This window comes from Papaver somniferum, chromosome 8, assembly GCF_003573695.1.
Source record: "Papaver somniferum cultivar HN1 chromosome 8, ASM357369v1, whole genome shotgun sequence".
In the NCBI taxonomy this organism is placed as follows: domain Eukaryota; kingdom Viridiplantae; phylum Streptophyta; class Magnoliopsida; order Ranunculales; family Papaveraceae; genus Papaver; species Papaver somniferum.
The window spans coordinates 36,399,013-36,416,708 of record NC_039365.1 but is presented as its reverse complement, the minus strand read 5'-3'; positions in this window follow the sequence as shown (position 1 = coordinate 36,416,708).

The window sequence follows — 17,696 nt, the reverse complement described above, 5'->3', positions numbered from 1 at the left end:
GTTAAAACGTCTGAAGGCGTATTACATGTATTCGTACACGTAGCGGAGTAGCTATATATCGACTTATATATTTGTGTGATACACGTATTCGTATGCACATCGTGGGAAAATCTGTTTTTTTCGTGATCCGGATAGGTGTGTATATTGGAATACAAACCATTTTGGAACTGTGGTAAGGGAATCGGGTTTAAGTATTCAAACTGGTATGCGAACCAATATCGTTCTATGTTCCTGAACCAGTTTAGTACCCAAACCGGTACGAAAACTGAAAAGGTTATGTGAAATCCGGAATCGATAAAGTCTTATGGTTTCCAAACCGGCTCGCAAACTGAAAAAGTTTTGTCAACTTCGGAACTCAGTTTTACACCTAAGTTTGCAAACCGGTACGTGAATTGAAAAAGTTCTGTCAACTTTGAAACTCAACTTTGCTCATAAATTTGCAAACCGGTCCTCGTACCATGACTTAGCCTATTCACGAACGACTCATGTATTTGTACTTTGTGCATTTACAAACTATGTCGATTGTGTTCAAATGCGATTAAATTATTTCTACGACATGATTTGCATTTGATCAATTCTCTAAAAATATTAGACTCATTTGATCACATGATTGTGACTCAGGATTATTAATGTCTTTGTGTTCATGAAAATGAGTGTTAAGCTTTTAAGTTCAAACCAAATAGTTTCGGCTAACCATATTGGAGATAGTCTTTATACACGGTTCGGTTACGGTTTACCTAACCAAAGTGTATATTTATGTGAATAAGATTCAAAGTTTTCATCTAACGGTGAATATTGTTTTCTTGGTTCCAAAGTTATCTTAGCTTAAACCTAAAGCATCCTATGCTTTGAAGTATATATAATGGGAACTATTGGCAACTGGGATATTTGAATCCTGACACTACTTTTTGGTGTGTCCTAGTTTTATCTAGAGTCTCCCTCTCCAGAAACCCTTTTATGGTTTAGCGACTGTCAAAGACTTCATTGGTATTCGTGAAGCCAGGTCCAGTTATCTTTTATCTTGATAACTTGAGTATCCTTATCTTGTTCGATTGTTGATTTATCACTTGAACAAGATAGATAGCAATCACAAAGTTCTCTTCGGCTCAACTTTGTGATTCCGCAAGTTTTATACTTGTGAGGTGAATAATAATCTAGGCTGCACTTCGGGTTGCATAAGTCCGGATTTTGAGGATAGCTAGACTTCTGTCAAATGGCTATCGACTTCCATCACCTTAATCGTACGTTTAATCTGATCATCCGTTTCGATTGTAAATCAGGAAATCAATTATATAGGCTTAATCTGTGGGATGTAGATTTGGTTTAAAGTATTCAATTAAGTTGAAGCAAATCTTAGTTGTTGTGACATCATCTAAGGGAATCAATTGCGCGGAGTCCTGTTGGGATTCAAGAGGCGTAAGGAGCGCGACTGTACCTGAATCAGTGAGAGACTGAGTTCAGGCTCAACTACATTCCAGACTGAAGTTAATTGGTAGTAGGCTAGTGTTTGTAGCGGCTTAATACAATTTGGTGTTAAATCTAGACTAGGTCCCGGGGTTTTTCTGCATTTGCAGTTTCCTCGTTAACAAAATTTCTGGTGTCTGTGTTATTTATTTTTCCGCATTATATTGTTTATCTTTATAATTGAAATATCACAGGTTGTGCGTTGATCAATCATAATACATACATCCGACCTAGTTTTGTTGGATACGACTTGATTGATCCTTGGACATTGGTCTTTGGTACCGTCCAAGAACTCTCCTTGTGATTAGGTTCACTGATTCAATTTTGTAAAATTTCTAATCGCAAGAGAGATAGAGATATAACTCTAGACACTTTCCTTGATTGAATTTTAACTCTCGGAGTTGTGTTGAGTTTGTCCATACAGATTGCCTAAGAAAAAGTTGGTGGTGTATTTTGGTACCCTAGTGTTTTCAATCTTTGCATCAAGATCGATTTGAATATCACAAATTGAATGGTGGTTGGTCGCAAGTAGCAACTGTTTGGCGCGACTACCTCCTCTAGTACGAGAAAGAGTCATGAGATTTCTTTATCAGAGGTTTTATTTTGTATTTTGTATCACTGGAAGTAATATTATTGGAAAAACGACAACCTACCACACATATTTTATTTCATAAACTTTGAGACTTCGTATGCACTTGATGCCCAACTGTTAAATAACATAATTGTTGTTACATGAATTACCCTCTTGATTTGTTAATCATTTGAGGAATAATAAATAATGTGCGAGATATATACCTTTATTCAACCAAACTGAATGACGTTAAATGGAAAACATAAGAAGACTCTGCTGGTATTTAAGTCATCATACTCTTTGCGACATGATAATAAACAATTGCACTTTGGTGGATTAAGATGTTTTGTATTTGAGGGATTTTTACACCGCAAGATTGTCTTAACATATCCTAATTAATGAATTCGATAAAATCGAAAGAGTGTTTGTTTCATGGTCACTCAGCCAATTATATATTCTTTTAAAAGAGGACTAGGTGTTTTTAATAGAGGACCTGATGCAACTTTAAGAGAGTTTCGATGCTTTTGGTATGCATCTAAAGCATGCATTTAAGTTGAGAACAATTCTTATGTGGAGTATTCATGATTTACCAGCATATGAAAATATTTCTAGGTGGGCAGTTTACATTTACAAATCATATCTTGTAGATGAGAATGAAAATTGATTGGTTAACTCACTCTCGAAAGATTATATATTAAAATTGTCGGAGTTCTCTGAAGTCGACTCATACTTTCAGGTCCTTAAGACTGAAAACAGGGGAAAGAAGATTTGCACAAGTTCGATTAAGTGGATGACGGAGACCAGACATGTTCATTATATTCTTGGTTAGCTTACCAAAGATGAGGAAAAAAATTAAGAAGAAATTGATTGTGATGATATTGATTCATCAACTAGCATTTTAAAGAGGTCGAGGATGCTTGATATTCAACATGGGTGTATAATAAATATCGTCATTGTATTGATGCAATGAATGTTAATAAAATTTTTATTGAACATGTAGTAAATGTTGTTCTCGACATAAAGGTAAATCGAACTATATTGTGTGTGCAAGGAAAGTGTAACACCCCCACTTACTTATATGTTAGGGGTTAGGCTGCCCTTAATAGAAACTTGGATTTTAATAACAAATAACTAGGTTAATAAAATAAATACCGGTTAAGTTAGTATTTCGAATGAGGTTCTTCAACTCGTTTCAAAGAAGAAAAGTCTGCAGCACCAATAAGTTAGTTCGGAAGAAAAAGTTAGTTCAGTTGCAAGAAGAGGTGATTCTGGGACTTTAATCTCAAGGTTTAGGTAAGTTTATTCTTGCTTTATCATATAATATTGATTAAGTTTTAATTGTGGATCCGCTTGAAAATTTAGGTTAAGAGTTGAATTTTTAGGGTAAATTTCGAGTTAGGGTTTTTCTGTTACCTAAAAGAAAAAGTATTATCTGAACCATAAATTGAAATCTAACTGTTGGATGTTTGTGAAATTTGGATATGTGACACCTTACAATGCCATATAGATTTCTCTCCAAATTTCAGGATGATCGGACTTAAAGACGACACATAAGCACTTGTAATTTATTGAACTTTTCTGTAGAATTTATGAATCCGGACAACTCTGAAAACCTAAGTTTTATATAGTTCTACTACTTAGAGTTAGATGAAATTTTAATACAAGTAACCCATTTAGGTCGTTAGTATGCTTTCAAAATTCCAAGTCAAACCGAGTTCGGGAGGTACCCAAACAACAGATCTTTTATAGTTACACATGTAAAAATTCAGATAGGTTGAGCGAATAGAACATATCATAATTCAATATTCAACTGTTAGTTTTCTTTGAAATTCGTAAAAAATGAACTTGAGACTGTTCATATTGTGTGGTGGATATTTCGTTACAATCAAATAAGTATATATGTCGTATTTGATAGGTATAACAGAGTTATGCATATGTGCTTTCAGGGTAAATTATTAAATTGTCATAGTATGTGGTTAAAGTTTGAATTGAGTTTTGTGTATGTGTTTGAAGCTTATTATGTGATGAATTTTATGGTGATTTAAATGGTATTGCATGTGTTGGAGTATTGTTAAGATATAAATCCTTATTTGGCGGTTCGTTATGCTTGGATACAAATTTATGTTTATCTACTTGCTAAGAGGTCAGGTTTGCAAAGATATCACGCTTGCGAGAACCGGTGAGAAGTAGACGTATGTGTTGAAATTTATAATTTGGATCAGGTATCATAATAGCTATCGCGCTTATGAGTGCCGATGTGGCCACAATAGCTATAATGCTTGTGAGCGTACACCATATAAGGGTTTTTCGTTGAGTTTGTCGAATTCAGGGACATCACTGTTTAAATAGTATGTCGCATTGGGAAATTGATGCAATTGTTTAGTTTTTGGTATGCGTGTATTTTTATGGTTGGTGCACGACTGAGAGTGGGCCTTGTGTTATTTGATTTTGAAACTTAGTCTCCTGATCTTTCTACTGGCACAGTTTAGATGTTATTATTACTTGATACTTTTGTTACTTATATGCTTATCAGTGTATATAATGGATTAAGAGTGAACTTGTGTTTCAAGGCTTTGACCTTGTGTTGATTTTTTCCTTTCAGGTAGCAAAATAAGTAAGTGGGTTAGTCATGGGGTTTCCTGAGTTTCCGACGCAGTATATCTGAGATGAAGTGAAACCTCTTCCTTGATGTAGATTTTTGTTGAATTTGTTTTCCCTAAACCACAAGAAGGTTATTACGTTGTTATTTACTTCAACTGCTTAATTATTTTAATTTTGGATTATAACCATTTAAAATATTATTTATCTATTTAATAATAGATTTTTTTTCATAGTTCTAAATTATTCTTATTTTAAAAAGAAAAATTTGGACCTACGATAGTGGCACCACGAAATTATAGACTTTGTTTTAGTGCCAGAATTAATGGGGTGTCATAAGAAGATATGAGGCTTTTGAATATTCAGAGTGTGCATCGGTAAATATCCTAAATTTGGAAAGACATTGTACCATATGCTCTTTACACTTTAGTTAAGGAGGAGACAAGAGACTTTTTTTTACATATATTAAAAGAAATGAAGTTCCCAACTATATTTTTTCAGCGAATCTTGAAAATAGTTGGATTCTTTAATCTATTGGTCTGCATCGTTTGAAGTCGCGTGACGATCATATGATTATGGAATAATTTTTTGTCATTGTTGTTTCAACATGTTTTTCCATGCTTCCCGGACCTTCGGAAGGCTCTTCATCATATCAAATCTTGTTCTCCAAAGTCAAAATCAAAATTGAACTTCAACGGGACAAAATATGGTCATTGAGGCATTATGTTTTCTGGAAAAGTATTTTCCTCCTTATTTTTTCGTTACGAGCATCCATCTGGTGGTGTATCTTTCCGATGGATGTATCCTTTTCAAAGGTAATTAATTTAATGTTTAGATCAACGAGCCAAAAATCACTCAATTAGGTTGTATTATGAAGAAGTTGTGAGTGAAATACTAAAGATCGAAAGCATGGTTAAAAGTCCGACACTTGAAGAATGAAAAGGTTCCAGAACTTCTAGTTTCATTAGGTTCGTGAACCTAACAATAGAAACAAGTTAAAGGTATATTTTAGTCAAGTTTTTGATGTTTCCATTAGGGTTACACAATGGTCGGGTCGGATCGGTTTTGGTCATACTGACCATTCCATCATAGTGATCGGTTTATCAAAAGGAAGCCCCAATTATAGATCAGATTTTATTCGGTTCGGTTTTAAATCACCTTGTATTTCATTGGTACGGTTAAGATCGGTGGTCGGTTACCCAAATAATCCAATTCTCAGGTCATGAACAAACTTCAAACCCAGATTCACATGCTGCGAAGAGAAAAAAAAAACAAACATACGAGTGATTTTAGAAACACTACACTTGAGATCTTTGTAATTTAGAGATTTAAAATTAAAGCAAGGGTGAATAGAAAAAGTTGTATTGTTGCAATTTTAGATCTTAAGACTCATTATACATCAATAATGACAAAATTTAGTTTATCTTCTCTTATAGGTGTATTTATGAGCTAGAATCCAAAAGAAAAAATATCTGACACATGCCATGCGTACAGTCACTATAACTATCACTGATGATCGATGGAAATTTTAGAAGACTATCGATCAAAATTAAATGAATCTGGCAGCAACAGTTGTTAGTCCTTAACAATCACACTTGTACGAAAAACGGAGATCTAAGCACTCGCATCAATTAAGATTTATAAAGCCATTAGAGTGGTAGGATGGTGGTGGTAGACTGATAGGAGAGAAGATGATGAAGAAAAATGGGGTATTTCCACTACTGCTCGAGTGAAAACTTGAAAGAATTAAAGATTGTGAAGTGAAAGGGTTTAAATTTCCATGATCGATGACTCACATCAATTCTAGATCAATGGTTAGGGATTTCTAATCGGTTGGGTACTAATCTGTTCGGTCGGTATGAAGTTCAACCCAGGTAGGAACCGAAACTAGATCGGTTATGAACTGTCTATACCGTCCAAGGCTGAAATAAATATCGGGTTTTGTTAGCTTAAGTTATTTTTAGGTCGGGTCGGATGGGTTAGTCGGTTAAGTCGGGTTGTTGTGCAGCTTTAGTTTCCATTTGTAAGAGCATAGCTCGGTTGAACTCACCAAGCGTTAGTATGTCAAGTTTAGTTATCATAATTTAGTGTGTCAAAACTCATCTAAAGTCGCTTGATTATACATTAGAGTCAACTTCGTTTAGGTTAGACTAGAAAGTTTAGGAATGGTGAGACATACAAGTATTACTCTGAAGACATACAAGTATTCCACTTGAGGTTAGTAATATTGACTTGAACTGTTTCATTCCTAACGTATCTTTCAAGTCGTGCTATATTGAAAACATAACTGCGAAGATGTATATCCTGTACATATTGTATAATACTCTAGCGATATGACATGGTCATATTTGTATGATCATAGTATTAGGGAATTAGAGTACGAAGTATAACGATTATCTTTGAACTTCATAGATAGGACATCAGCATAATCTTGTACATATTGTTATGATTATGTGAATGGGTTATGGTGAAGATTTCATCCTAGGAAACAATGTTTTACATTTATTTAAAGGAAGTACATTCATGAACTTGTTTTGTGAATTTAAAGGGAAATCATTAGGCTTATTGGTTCGGCTATTCATTGCACATATTTGGATGACCAATATGTATGAGATGGTAGAACCGATCTTAACATGGGTTATGTATTTTGGTTTAACTAATCACAATGTATAACTTATAATTTGGTATGACTGGTTTTTATTAATTGGCGTAACCGATCCTAAGTAATCACCATGTGATGGTATGATCGATCTTTTGTAATTGTTGTGACGGATCCTAGTAATTGGAGTGACCGATCACAAGTGTTGTGTAATCGATCCTTGTAATTGGTAAGCGGTCCTGGTAACTGGTGTGACCAATCACAAGCAATACCATGGGAATATGGAACCGATCCTGGTAACTGATATAACCGGTCATGGTAACTTCTGTGACCGATCACAAGTATTTCCATATTAAGGTATAACCAATCCTAGTGATTGAAACCATGTATGTGATTTGATATTTGATCAATCACATAGTTATCTTGGAATACAGGTCAACCAATTCTAAACTTGTTTGGAAGTGTGGTATAACCGATTCCAAGTATGTAAATCCATGTAAATATGAATAAGGATTTACAGTGAAGAAATGTTAACATACTTTGAACACGTACAGTAACTCTTATCATTTATTGTTCAAAGATATTCCTTAGTACTCAAGGACATCTTGTGCCGAGATAAATTAAAAATCTTTTAATTAAGGTTTTTGGTTTTATATGCTTTAATTACCAGCAATTAAATGCATATCTCTAGAGAATAAAAATTAGTAATGTGCATTTACTAATTGGAGATTTTCTATTGAGAGATTTCAGAAATATTAAACAAGCATTTATTGGAATTAGGAAAACTGAATTTTGCCATTCATTGCATATCTTGAGAATATTTCCGGTTTCGGAAATTCCTTGATGTCCAAACATCCTTAGCATATAAATACCTAAGTTTGCATTTCTAGCAAACTATCCTAAGATCCAGGCAAACTTCAATTCTTGTTGTTTCTGATGGAGCCATCTATTCGGAAAGGAAAGTATCCTAATTATGTGAAATCTCTTAAGACTGCTCGTTTAAAGACTTTTGTGGGATCAAGAAGCTCTACGAGTACCGTTGGTGGGAAACTAGATAGTTGCAGTGTTATTAGTTTTTGATTTATTTGATTGACTAACGGTTGTTGAAAATTTGATTGCACCTAGTTTGTTTATTCTTGAGAATCTTCTCTTCTGATATAAGATTCACTCAAACTAGACCAAAGTATCGACGGGATCTTTAGAACTGTTGTTAGATCTAAAGAAATGTTGTGATAATCCATTGTTAACAGACTCCGTTCTGTGTGTGATTGATTACAAGAGATTCAAGTGGCGTTGGGTAGGTTATTATTGAAGATTAAAGAAGATTTGAAGACGAAGAAAATTTCTTATTGGTTTTCATATCTTTGTGTGTGCACAAACCTTGATCGTCTGGGATCCAACTAGAATCAAATTTATTTGGTTGGTTAGTTGCGTGAGATCGGCATCGCTTTATAGTTTCTTTTTGAGATCTATACTGATTGATTTCGAATATAAACTTAACTACTTTGGTAGTTATTGGATAGATTGATATAACCCGGTAAAGGGGTTTATTATATTAAACGGAAGAGCCTTTGCGTATGACTTGAGATATCTTTATCTTGGAAGTTGGAAAGAATCAATAGAGTTGTTACCAAATAGACTCGTTGTTCCTTTGTTGTTTGGAATACTATCCAAAGGTATTGTACCAGTGCATGACTCATCGAAGTCGGAAGTGCAGGGATACTGAGGAAACTAAGTGAACTAGGGGTAGTTGCTTGGTATCAATTATACGAAGTTGGTGTAGATTTTGTATAGCGGCTTAATTCTGACAGTATTCAATTCTGGACTAGGTCCCGGTTTTTTTTTGCATTTGCAGTTTCCTCGTTAACAAAATCTTGTTGTGTGATTTACTTTTGTTTTCCACAATTATATTTGTTTATATAATTTAAAGTAAATTGCATTTTACGTTAACTCCTACATACTTGATAGTGATACTATATAGTTTGGTTAAGTCCGAACTTATTATCAAGTACCACACTTTGGTAGTCGCATTTTCTCGATCTCATATCTATATACAATCACACAAAGTGTGAATACCGAAGTTGTTGTATTATGTCGACTTTTTCCATAAACGATCACACTTGGTAAGAGGACTTTTAGGTTAAAACAAAAAGATTGTGGTGTATTTGGGTACCCTCGTCCTTTCACCATTCCTAACAAAAAGGACTACTTTCCCACACACAATTTATTGCCATATTTGGCTAGTATTTAAAATTTATGATGTATTCTTTATTTCCTAAAAAAAGTTTTAATTATTGCTCCCTCCATACCAAATTATATGACCTAGTTAGTTTAAATTTTGGTCCAAAATTGATGACATATTAAAGATCCAAACATGCTATAAAAGGAAAAATGCAACGATGATGACTACTCCAATAACATATGGAACTCAATAGATTGATCGTGTATTTAATAAAAGGGAACTGAATGGAGAATACCAAGCCCGGTCAAGAAATTATACCCAACTGATCATTCTTCGAGCACGAGAGGCAAATACTATCATTTTGAGATGATTCATGGGCATTATCTTTCTCACCCAACTCTTTGGTAACAAGATTTTGGCAATGCCCCATCATATATTTATATTGAGATGGGGAAGGTAACAATAAGTAGTTCTTATTTATTTTTGTGCTTATTTTTGGCTTGTTGTGATCTTCTTCTATCTTTTATCATCATGTGTTTCTAGTGGGATCCGAATGTTTTCTGATATTCTACACTAGGATGATAAAAAATGCGTCTGAATTCTTTCAAGTAGTGAAGACACTAAAAGATCCTTCTTTTCATGTTGATCATTGCTCCATAAAAATGTGATCCTATGGCATAAATGCCTATGAGGTTGTCATGTTTGTACCATACGCACATGTATCTATATGAGAAATTCAGCTTAACTTAACAATGAGTCCAAAATGTAATGACTCGATAGTATAAAAAGATCTTATGCTCTTGTTTCTAGCGTGAAGTTTAATCAAGGATCAAAGCAGATAAGAAAAATCTTTGGATAATCTCTAAAGAGATTTTTTAATCACGATAATGAATATGGTACAAATTGCTTGTACTTTTAATTATAAAGACAATTCAATGTGATGCCTAAAAAGTGTAAAACAAGACGATAGAAATTTTGTTAACGAGAAAAACTACAAAGTAAAAAATGTAATGTCCCGACCCTCTACCGATATTGTCCGCATTTAACCACTACGATTATCCGACAGTATTTTTTTTTAACGGGCACCGCTGCAATCATCCACCAACAACTTCCCAGGAGGTCACCTCACCCATCCCTAGATTACTCCCGTCCGAATGCGCTTAACTGCAAAGCTTTCTGCCAACTCTAGAGCCAATTTGTTGAAAATGCCTCAGTGTCAGGAAAGGACAAACCATTACATATGTTCCAATCAGCGAACCCTACCTTCTGAATCGGGGCATTACAAAAAAAATCCTTGGACCTTGTCCATCTTGAACACACACAAAATTAAGCTATTATTATACCACTTTCCTACTATCAAACTTCGGACTAGACGTAATTGATACGAAGTATACCGACCAAGTTATCTGCTTCAGTTATATTCCTACGTCTGTGAAACTCCTAGTAAGTCGAATGTTAATTCTCTTTAGTATTCACACTTTTAGATCTTCTAGTAGATTTCCTATTATCTTTCAAAAATACTCCTCAATCCATTGAGAAGACTATCGCTACCTTGCCTCAATACGGAGAATAATTATGTTGTTGTTTCATTAAGGTTGTATACCTAATCATGTCTTCATTACAAAAACGATCAACCTTAAAACTAGCATAAGTTGAATTCATCTGAAAACTTCAAATTTGGATTTCCACTAACAAGTGTTGGTATACGATCTTAGATTAAAGTTATCGAATCTTGAATTTGATCGACAATTATTGATAGCCTTCCTGTATATGAGAATGACCTTAGAATATACAAAACTTATGTGAATAACCAAATCAAGATACAAATTTCAAAACTACCAATATTATAGTATAACTTGTGTTTCACGATCCCTTAGTTAAGCCTTCAAAGTCTTACTAAATTACTACGAGAATAAAAGTAAATATCAAAGGGGGCTTGGTTGAATAATTACTGAACATACAAGAAGAAGAAAGAGATGGTTAGGGAGTCTTTCACCATTACCAAACGTTAACTCAATCAACATACTTATTAGTCGTTCATTATAATAATATATTACCAACCGTGAAATGGAAACAAGCTATGCTACCCCCAAAACTCCTTTTATCACTGTATATGGAAGCGCTCGATTACCAAATTTTATATATCTAAGCCCCCATGAACAAGCTCTTAATGTGTAACTCAGTCTAATGCATTAGGGTTTGTGAATTTAGGTTGATTCTAATATAAAACACATAAGCTCAGTTTGCTCACTAGTGTTGACTTCGCATAATTGTTCCACATAATCCCTCTACTTGTGTACGAGGTGTTTTACTACTACATGTATCTTACAACTCTTTACTAGTAATAATATGATCAGTAAAATCACGCACCCAAACAATTTAGAAAATAATTGTAAACCTTAAATATGAAGAAGATAAGCGATAATAACTAAAACTCGAAATAAACTTGTATAAATAATAAAGTTTCACGCTTCGAATACTGAATTCACCAATAATCAAACAAAAATTTTAGCTAATCATAATCATAATCCAGATAAGAAGATTAAGGATAAGAAGAATAGTTTTCCTGTTAAGAGGTAAACCTTAGATTTTGGAATGTAGATTGTAGTATGAGAGGTAGGAGGGGGCGTCTTGTTTGAACCTTGGATGTCTTCTGATATAGCCTCAAATACTTGGACCTCAAGTATCCTCCTTTTACATGGTTTAAAATCCTATTCAGACCAAGCTTTCTTATTTTAGAAGTCAAAAACACGTCAAAAGGGTCCCAAAACACTTGTCGCAGTTATCATGGTCCTTTGCCACGACCCTAACGACTCTAGGACCAAAAACTACTCAAATTATCTGAAAACTTCTAATAGTCGTCATGGTTCGTTCCCACGACCCTGAGGACCATAACCACCCAAATTCGGAAATTTTCTCTATTTGAAAAAGCTTGGAAATCGCCATCATCGAAATTACATGATCTTGGCGACTTTTGTTCTGATTTTCCTATTTATTGCATTTCACTGTTTTGTTCGAAACCATGATCTGTTGATATACGACGTAGATCTGGATGATTGACGGAAGAAACACCAAACATATCCCATACTTCTCGCTCCTACCGACCGGCTGATGGAAATGGACTGACTACCAGAGATAACTTCTTTTTCCGACCTCGGAATGACCTTATTTTTTTGCGTTGGCTTCGTCTTTTCTTTCTCTCCAAATTATGTATAAAAATTTCTGAATGTTGAGGTTCGTATCCTTTCCTTTGGGTTGTTCTTGTATTTTCAATATTCTTTACTTTTTTTGTCATATTTATTTCAATTCTCTAACTCTTAGCCTTGGATCTAGATACTTAGATGCTTAGAGTACTTCACTTTTTAGCTATTTTAATGCCATCTTAACTCTTTTGGGATGATTCACCTAATACAGGACATAAAATACAAGAAAAAAAACGCAATAACAAGAAATATCCAAGAATTCTAACAAATATAAGTATATATTTGACACTAAGAATATGTAAATTATGCACTTATCATTAGTGCCCTCGCGTTTTTAGTGGATAACAACTGATCTTGTTATTATATATGAAAGTAATATGTTGCTATTTAACATAACTGTCAAAATTAAATTAATAAACAAAATTGGAATTGTAGGATATTTTCAACTACGTTGCAATTTAATTCTCACTACGATGGGGAATCCCGGGAGGTGCAAACCCCCCTAGAGGATGCGGGATAGCGTCCCATCCTGAAATGGTACATCTTTTTCCGTAAATCTATTTTCAGTTTAGTTTGAAAATCAACAGATGTGACCTTTACTATTAGCCTATCGGAGGTATTCGTTGGTGATAAACAAACATTTCTAACTGATGCAAATCATTTATAAATAATGATGTTTGATTCTCAATCAAATAACCAAAAAGTCAATGTCTTGTTTCTTTTGTAAAAGCATCATAAGAGTTCTCATTGTATGTTCTAGGTTGAATCAATGGATACAAACCTTGAACTCGATTTTGTTGTTAAATGGATTCATTGTATCTTGAAGGCATTATTTCACATATCCATTTGTACTCGTCAAAAGATCAGGAAGGATCAAAATAATTGCTTAAAAGAAATCTTCACAAAGCCTTGAAGTCAGAAATACAACATCCATGTTTTATATCTTATCCTTTTTTACCACTAGAGTTCAAATATAAATTACTCCCTACGGTAGTTAGGCCAAGCACTATGGTAATATTTTTCTTGTATAGCCACATTAAAACGAAGACCAACTACTATAGGCCATCACGTAGCTATAACATGGTCATATGTCTTAGCTTGGCTTAAGAGGGGAACACATATGTTCTCAGTTGTTAGAGAATATATTTGTACTCGTGTTAAATGCTTGTGTGTGTAGTTGTGTGGAGTACACGTGTGGTAACTGATAGATGATAGTTATTTTGTACGTTTGTAGCCGGTTGAGTGCGTCAACAATTGTGTATGTTTAAATAGTAAGAGTACTTTTCTTTTCATATTAACAATTAGTGTAACAACTATTTTGAAATAAAATCAGAGAGATTGTCCAGCGAGATCATCTCTTTTTACATAGCATCTTATACCTAACAAACCCTAAAATTTTCATTTCCACAAAACCTTTAATTCAAAGGCAGAATAATCTAAACATATCTCTTTAACCTTTAAACCTCCATCCAAATTATCACTTCAAAAAATTTCATTATTCAAATTTCAATCATACTTCTATGATAGACGTATTTATGTGTCTATTTTGATCTCGATTTTCTATGTTGTTAGTACACATTTTTGTACTTATTTTAGCATTTTATGTCTTTGTAGGTATTTTTGGAGAAATAAGCTTTTGTGAAGAAATTGGCTCGAAAAGTGGCATTTGAACCTTCAGCGAAAATTACTAAACGCACCCCAGAAATGTGTTCAAGGCACTCGGAGGAGTTGATAAAGGCACTCATGAGTTTTATTATTTACAACCCAAAATTATTAGTTGTAACTCACAAATTGCTATTCGCACCCCAGGAATTGCTATTTGTACCCCCAATTTCCAAAGGGACACCAGAAATGGATAAGGGGAGGTCATCTTCTTCTCAATTTGAATACGTGTTAGCGGGAAAAAAAAATTCTTCACGAAATATTTAGAATTCGAGATTTGGGTTTGTTTTAGGGAAATTCAATCGAAGATTTTGATGGGTTGGACTTCTTATGGCAAGACATGGTTGATATGGCTGTTAGAATCGATCAAGCTGGGCCAGATAATTTGGTTTTAAATTAAACAGGAAAAGCGTAGTTTTGATCTGCGAGTTTTCTAAGATGAGTTTGGTCGTGATTTTCGTGGAGCTATTCATGGATTAAGATTGGATTGGGCATGTTATGCTAAAACACGAACGAAATATGCCATAGATTCGAAGAAAAAAAAAGATTTCTTTTCTTTCTCTTGAAAACATGGCAGCTTTATTATGGGAAGAATATTTTTGTAATTATGGTTTGTTAATCAAAGAAATAACTTGGATATGCACACGATATTCCTTATGGGATTTGGGTTGATCGGATAAGGGATGTTTGACAGCTAACAGAGCCGCGTGAAGAAAAAATATAAAGAAAATCCGTGACTTGCAAGGGAGGAAAGAAAAATATGTCAGGAAGATTTGATAGCCATGTGATATAGGAGAGGCTGCAGATAGGAAGGATCATCGAGAGTTTTGGGGACTTAGGAGAGGCTGCAGAGAAGAAGAATCAGAGTTATTAGTGTTGAAGAAGAAGGTATGAAAAATATTGACCTTCTTAGGTCAGTCGCTAACCAGAGAATTGTCATTATTGCTACAGTAACTAGGATAGAACATCGTAACGCTTCAATTAAAATTCGCGACACATATTTAAATTTGCAACACTTCTTTTTGGTTTCATTATAACAGTTGATCTGTAACGCATATTCAATGTTGTGATTTTTAGTTTTTATATATTTTCACCTCATTGTATACTTTTTGAGCTATATATGAACACATCTTTTGAGCGAGTGATTAATATGAGGATTTAAAGCCCATTGCTCAGGCGACAGAGGAAGCTATTTTTCAACAATTATGTGGTAATATCTTTCTTTTTCTTAACTAGTTGTGTTTTCACTTGATGGTGCATGCTTTGTAGTTGCAATCTTTTTATATTTGTTGATGGATCCTTTCAGTATCCTAACTACTAAATATAATCGACGTAATTCTCCCGCTGGAATTGAGATTCTAACTGATCTTCCATTTCTTTATTCATATCCTGATTATGAATTCATTCAAAATCCAAATTATAATTACTGGATTAATCAAGATCTAGCAATTTTAGCTTGGTTATTTTCGGCTTGTACTGAAAAAGGTCATTCACAGGTAATTGATTGCACATTTTCTCATGAAATTTGGATCCGGCTAGAACACAACTACAACGCAACCACCAAATCATGTTTATTGCAACTCAAGACAGATCTCATCTCAGTAAGAAGAGTTCGGATTCAATGTTGACTTGCTTCAACAAGGCAAAGTAAATTTCTCATCAATTAGCTCAAATTAATATAGCTATTTCCGATAAGGATCTGGTCTTTCACCTCCTCCAAGGACATTCAATGCTTTCAAAACCTTTATCTGTGCTCAAGAACTCAAGAGTGAGAATCTAATCACTTCTTCTGAGCTATTAAGCTTATTACCATCTGAAAGATCTCAGGTGAATGTGGAATCTAAAACTGATCTCACTGCTGCTTGTACAAATGTCTCTCAACATTCAAATTCTTCTCAACCTCATTCTTTCAAATACTTTCCTGGTTCATATGGTTCAAAATCTGGTAACCCTACATCATATCTAGGTACGCTTCCTATGACAATTCTTTTTATTTTCCTAAGTACAATCACTGGAGTAATTATCCTGTTAAAGGCAATTTTCAAAGATCGGGTGGTTTTAGAGGAAATAAGAGTCGTAGAAGATTTCGTGGTGGTTTTTATGGTGGCATATTTGACAATGGAGGGAGATTTTACATGGTTGAAGATCTGGTAGAGGTTGTAGTCCTTTTTATCCTTCAATTAAGTATCACAACTACATTGAATATCAAATTTATAGAATACTTGGTCATTCATCTGCTGAATGTAGATACACATACAATTCAAATGACAACTCTATGGCTCAAGCTTACAACACCAACTGTGAATACCAATATTTTGCGGAGCACGTGTCACGATTTTAGTAGTCGCATACAGAATAACTCTGTAGCCCTCGATATACATAAAAACCTAAGGGGCAGAGGATACCTTCGCAGATCTACTTTATCTTATCCCAAGAAGGGATACCTCTACGACCAAGATGGATAAAGTAAAGCCTAGTCTAGAGAGAGGCAGATGGCGAAGGGACAGAGTTAGATGACGCGTCTAATCAGCATTAAACGCACAAATCTCTTATCTATACGCATAACCAAAGAACGTGGAGAGAAGTGACGTGGCGGAATCTGACTGGCAAAGGTTAGCGGTGAATGAAGGTACAATCTGTACTGAGGCTGGAAAGTTCCCAAAGGAACGTGGGTCAGTTGAGGTGGCATAGTTCGACTGGAGAAAGCACGAACGAAGGTACCATTTGTACGGAAGGTATATCAGGAAACGATGGATCCAAAGACAACAAAGATATACCTGGAGAAGGGGGATATAAATACCAAGCCTCACCAACAAACTAAGGACATTCAATAGCTAGGAGAAGAAGATCTAATCTTAAGCTTATACCTCTTTAATGTTTAGAACTTAAATATTTACTTCCACTTGAGTTCTCTCTATTACATTGGGAAGCATTTAAGATCTTTATAACCACCACAACTTAATACAAACAAATCACTCAATACCCCTTGGACGTAGACGAAAGTCGAACTACGTAATATCTTGTGTCTCATGATAACTTAGTAGCATTTACATTATATTTGTGTTCTTCGTTATTATCGTGTTCTTAGATATCTTTTATTACTTAGTATCATCAGTTCATCAGAGGTATCATTACTGTTAGAGCATTGCTCCGTCGAACTCGCATGCGTTGCTATCTCAAGCATGTTTGTCAATGTTAGTGATCAAAACTATAAGTCTTGATTTCTAGTCTATTATAGTTAAGTCTCAGACTAGGATAGAAAGTGAAGTTGAGCTCAAGGACTTCATGGCGATTCATCATACAAGTAGAAGAACTACTCAAGGAACCGGTGGAACTTCTCGACAAAAAGGTATGTGAAGACTTGAACTTATGTATCACTTAAAAGTATATCTACTCTATATCCTACTCTTTGAGACA